This window comes from Gymnoscopelus braueri, assembly GCF_963280865.1.
Source record: "Gymnoscopelus braueri genome assembly, chromosome: 12".
NCBI lineage: Eukaryota > Metazoa > Chordata > Actinopteri > Myctophiformes > Myctophidae > Gymnoscopelus > Gymnoscopelus braueri.
Window position 1 is genome coordinate 19,769,862 of NC_137614.1, and position 6,430 is coordinate 19,776,291.

The following is a 6,430-nucleotide window of genomic DNA, read 5'->3' on the forward strand; positions in this document are numbered from 1 at the left end:
TGCCGTGTGCTGTGAGAGAGAGAGAGTAGGACCCATGCACACAGCGCCTTATAAAGGCACATCAGAGTGTGCTATTGTTATTGCATATATTTAGTTATTTTTGTCTTGCTACTTTCTTTTGCTATTCTTTATTTATGTATTGTTGATACAATATTGAGGAGACAAAATCAAAGATGTTCTACTCTTGTGTAACAGTGTATGAGATCTTGAGTATAAAGAGGTAATTGAAAGACACATGTTGAGGATGATGATGCAATGCTGTGAAAACACCCTAAAATACAACAACAACAACAATAATAATAATAATAATGATAATAATAATTGTAATAAGGGTAATAATAATAATAATAATAATAATAGTAATAATAATAGTAATAATAACATTGAGATGTAGAGTCAAAGCCTTACTTAATGTGTCCCATGGCTTGAATATTAAATTAATTATGTAACAATAAATTGAATACCATATTCAATGTATTATTTGTGATAGGGGTTGCTGTAATACATTTATAACTCTACTCTGTCATACAAAACCGCCAAGCGCCAAGAATAGTAGATATACAAGCCCACAATGCATCATGGTCACATTGTGAGCTTGTAGATCTGCTATTTCCTACACACAACAGTGTCGTACAATTGAGTATAAATCAGGCAAAAGGATCACAGCTGAGCTTTCACACAATTTCACTTGGTCAGCCAATTTCAAGGAAATGGAAAGCTTTGCTAATATTTTGTGAACTCAACTGCATTTGGGTACAATTGCATTGTTCTTTGCCCTGGGTTATGTTGGTCCCACAGGGAGTAATTGGATAGCTTCTGTACATGATATAAACAATAAGTGTATGTAAGCAGAAGTTTATTTGTACAAAGTTTTTGTAATGTATCACCATAATGTGCTGCTTTCATGTGGCTAAATAGCAGCACAAGATAAGAAAGAAAGAAAGGCAGCTGTGAGACCGGTGGATATTTGATGATATGGCTTCTTATTGGTTGTGCTCCATAAAAAGGCACTAATCTTAATCGGACCAATCAGTTGAGAACATTTTTCTGTGACTCTTCTATCAATCAGGGAATTCATGTTCATCAAGAATGGATGATGCACACACACACACACACACACACACACACACACACACACACACACACACACACACACACACACACACACACACATACACATACACACACACACACACACACACACACACACACACACACACACACACACACACACACACACACACAGCATTCACACAGCATTCACACACAAACACAATTGGTGTTGGGGTAGTGATGTGTTCATGTTCATCAAGAATGGATGATGCACACACACACACACACACACACACACACACACACACACACACACACACACACACACACACACACACACACACACACACACACACACACACACACACACACACACACACACACACATACACACATACACACACAAAATGTGTGTTCAAAATGGAAATTGATCTACTCTTGCCTTTATGATGAAGGTCTGGTTGAAAGCTATACTACTGCGTTCCTTGCTTGTTACTGAATGTCTTGTATTTTAAAATGGGGAAAAAGTCAATACAAATTTGTATTAAAAAAAGAAAGAAGCTATAGTATACCCTTATTAACTTAACTTAACTAATATCATGCATTAGGTCATTAACGAAGTTTTTTTATTTTTATTTTTTTTACATAATTGTAACAACTGAGGCACATTGTTTGGTCCAAAGGGGTGTCCCTCAGGATTCGGGAGATTGATTGAAATATCTTGTACTCTTTGCGTATCAAACTGTACAGCCCAGCGGGAGTGGGAGGCATAGAGTTAACCTCGCACTGATTTTTTTTAAAGTAAACAACTCAGAGGGTATCATTATTTCCAAACCAACACGTGGGATCCACACCGTCCTCCCTGTCATGCCATCTTCACCACCATCCTCCCCTTCTGTAACCAGGCGAGGTGAGCTCCAGCTGTGCCTATGTGCCTATTGTTATGAACCTCATCTCCAGCTATGAGCTGTTCTCACCTGCTCTAATTGGACCCCGCTGTGTGACAGTCGTGTCACTGGCTCTGTGTCAAGATGCCAGCACAGTGTCTGTAACTGAGCAACAGTGGATGAGTGCCACACACACAAATGCACGCACACACGCACGCACGCACGCACGCGCACGCACGCACGCACGCACACGCTCGCACGCACGCATGCACGCACGCACTCTCACACACACACACACACACACACACACACACACACACACACACACACACACACACACACACACACACACACACACACACACTCAAATACCACCTGTGCAAAAAAAAAAAAAAACTCCAGCAGTGGCAAAACTGAGTGCAGTAATTATGTTTTAAAGGGGAGAGAGAGAGTTCTGATATTGCAGACATGGGATGAAAACCTTGTATCTCCAAATGTGCCAACTTTTTAGGGTGCTTTTTAGATTAACAGCCATGCGTTTTCTGCAATGATGCAATGGGTTTGGGAAAAGTTTCATCATTCCTGAGGTTTGACAATGTTCCCAATGAATATGTATATAGACAACCTTGAGTTGACTTAAAAACACACACAAAAAAATTATTGGAGTGATGATTTTAGACAATACATGACCTAACTATGCTATGGTAAAACAATATGATTTGGCAGAGAAATAAATAGCTGGATGCAAGGAAATAAACAGCATAACAATTTTGAATTGTCTACTGTGATGTAAATATTTTTTTAAGAGTAGGTGGCACTTTCTTCAAATGTTGTACATCTCTGTAAAAGCCAAAAGCGTTCATGTAGTTTGAATGACATCAAATAAAATGAAGCCGGGATAGAGATTGTCTTTCTAGGTGAGTTTGAATTACAGCCTCAAAAGACGCTGCTGTGCCTACCATAGTTTAGCCATGAGCAATTCCATCTGTCTATACTATATTGAGCTCCCATTTTCTGACTTTTCTCTTCTCTTCTCTTCTGTTTCTCAGCCAAATTTGTTACATATCCCTTGAAAAAGATTATTCCTTTCAGCAGTACTACATGTTTAAATTAAAGTTTAGAAAAGTGTTGAAGATAATTATTCCTATAAGATCAATGAACTTTGGGCATATTCATAGTTCTGCAAAAAAAAAGCAAAGAAAAAGACAAGACTGAAACTGTATGCTCGACTGAAACCTGCAATATAGCCTAGGTCTACAAGTAGCCTAAGTTACATAACTGACAGACTTTAGTGGGATTGGACAAGATTAGCACAAATGATGCCACCCATAGCCTAACTGCGAGCAACATTTCAGTCCCAGACAGTGAACTGTTGAAAATGGACTTCACCACAACATTACATTTAACACTAAACTAGACAACCGATGATTCAAGTGTTGAATAAAGAGCGTCTCTTACCGTTGCTGCAAGGAGCCACAAACAGGTAATGGCAAAGTTCAGACAAACCGCTCTCATCCCGCAGCAGCAATAACGCTCCATCAATCAATCAATCAATCAACCAACAATGTAGCTACAATTGCGAGGTTATCTGATGTCAAAGTGAACGGAGATGCATTGAAACAAATCACCGAAAATCACTTGAAAAGTAGAGGCGACATTCCATATGTATGGTGTGACGATAATGACTCGATCAAGAAGAGTAGCTACTAAAAGATTGGGAGGGAATAACGCACCTCACCGAATTCTTAAATCAGGGTGCGCGCCCCCCCACCGGCTCCACTCTCGCTCTCCATCCCTTTCCCTCTCTCATCACACGCACGCACGCACGCGCGTGCGACACACACACACACACACACACACACACACACACACACACACACACACACACACACACACGCACACCCGCGCGCGCGCCAGCGTTGCCATGTCCGCTTATTATAAGCGACTTTGGGCTTGTTTTTCTGTTAAGTTGCTTGTAAATATTGGTAGTTGCGGATTGCGTTTTTTGGCTTAATTGTTTCTTAAGTGTAGTTGCTTATGGGGCTTGTTTCCTAATATTGTTTAAACCAGTGGCTCTAAAACATTTTCATGTCAAGGACCCAAATTAATATGTATTTGTCCACCACCGGCCCCCCATCTAAAAATATGTTGTGCCAGGGACCCCCATACAAGATTTTCCCCCTTTTCCCCCAAGATTGTATTTTCAAATAGCAGATCTACAAGCTCACAATGCGTCTCGCCATGTTGTGAGCTTGTAGATTGGCTATTTTCAAATAGCCAATGTATATGTTTAAAGTGCTCATGATGTGGCCCATAGATAGTCGCTACTTTTAGTCTTTTAGCCCATAGTCGCTTGTTTTCCAAGACCTGGTTGCTTGTTTCTCTCACAGAATCTGGCAACACTGACACACGCACGCACACACGCACACACACTCACTCACACACACGCACGCACGCACGCACGTACGCGCGCACACACACACACACACACACACACACACACACACACACACACACACACACACACACACACACACACACACACACACACACACACACACACACACACACACCACCACCATCATCATCATCATCATCATCATCATCATCATCATAACCCAGCCCCTGCTATTTGCCTTAAAACAAATAAAAACAAAACAGAAATAGCCTTGCCTTGGGAAATTTCAGTAAAATTAATCAAGAGTGACTAATTCGAATTCCTCCATCATCATTCATAACGTTTGAAATGGTGACAGGCAGGCGTGAACACTCACACACGCACTAACACATGCACGCTGAACATTCATATAGGAACAAAGACCCCCATGATGATATGCCTGCTGCTGGTAATACACTATTCCGCCTCCTTGTTCATTTTCACCACCTGCCTGCCCCTTATAATGACTCATCAAGCCGGGGGAAAGATCCCTCAAGCGGCCACAAATTGACAGCCCTCCCTGCATGTCCCCATACTTTAGCCACGGGGATGCTGACAAAAATGACAAGTGTTCTCTCCAGGAAATGTAAAATCACTGACAGGTTTGCTGAAATGCTGCCGCTAGCTTAGCTTATCAGTGAATTTCCCAACCGACAAATCAGGCTAGATACAAATCAGATAGACAAGTTGTCAAAGGCCTGCAAAGTATTAGAAAACACAAAACAGAGACATAAAATGTTAGACAGTACCAATGATGTGAATAGGCTGCACATTATAAGTTCAAGGCCCCTGGTCAAATAATTGAGTTTTCACACATTTTGCAGACAAGTTTTAGTATAGGCCTAGCTACTGCTATTGCTTAAATAGTGGTTCTCAAAGTGGGGGTCCTTTAGGGGGTTCCACAGGGTCGATCCCCAGCTAAATTATTAGGACTTAGGAACGAAATGGAGGACCCTTACAGGACTGTAACTCAGAAAGTGTACAAATGGAACCAAATGGACCTTTATGAGTCTCGCTGGTTCCATTTGTACTCAAATGAACACCTGAATGTCAATTTGGTTCCATTTGTACACCCTAGAGTTATGAGGCTACGTGGCCATGGGGGTCCTTGAAATTCAAACATTTGAGAACCACTGGCTGAAATAATTTTAGAGGTTGTTTGGTACCCAGACTCAGGGCCAGGGTAGCGGATAATTTACAACTTAACTGACAACTGAACAAAGGTTTCTTGAAGGCCTCTGTTGAAGAGCAGTAAACTAAATATATATAGGCATATAAGGCTAATAAGATACCATTTTTGAATAAAGTACAAGCAGAAACAAAACTGATATTTAAACAACAAAATAGACAATGAATAGATGCTAATCATTGATTGCTGAAGTGGAACCCCCAAGGGAAAGGAAAGAAAGGATGAACACAAAACATCTGGTTGCAAGATGGAAGGCAGATGCCAGAGGATGGGCAACACCTGCAGAGGACAGCTGGAGATGTTGGCTCAGGACCAGGGATACTGGGAGAACTCTTGTTGACAACCTAAGGCCACAGAAGGGGTCATAGTAAGTTAGTAAGTAAGTGTATATCCTTTTTTTTAAAATGTATTATTATTGATTGAATTCTTTATTAACAGTTTGCAAAAAAAGCACAGAGGCACAGATTTATACAAAAGAATGCTAAAAGGATAAGTCAAAAAGCCTATGGCTTATTTCCATTGAGGTCCTGTGTATTAAATTCATCAAGGCATTTAAAGACAAACAATAATATACAATAATATGCAAAAACATCATACAAACGAGTAGTAATCAAAAAGAAAAATATGTAGCCTACAGTTGACAGTTGGGGGGTGGGGTCTAGACTTTTTACAAGGGCCAGTTACAAATTGCAGACACCTGTGCTCTTTTAGAGCGGTTCTGAAGGAGGTTAAGAAGGAGTCACACTTTTTTATGACTGTTGGTAGGGAATTCCACATTTTGATGGCATAGCAGTAGAACGAATTTAACCTCTTGTTTGATCTTAACTAATTATTAATTATTGATTGCAAAATCGTTGCAAGCTT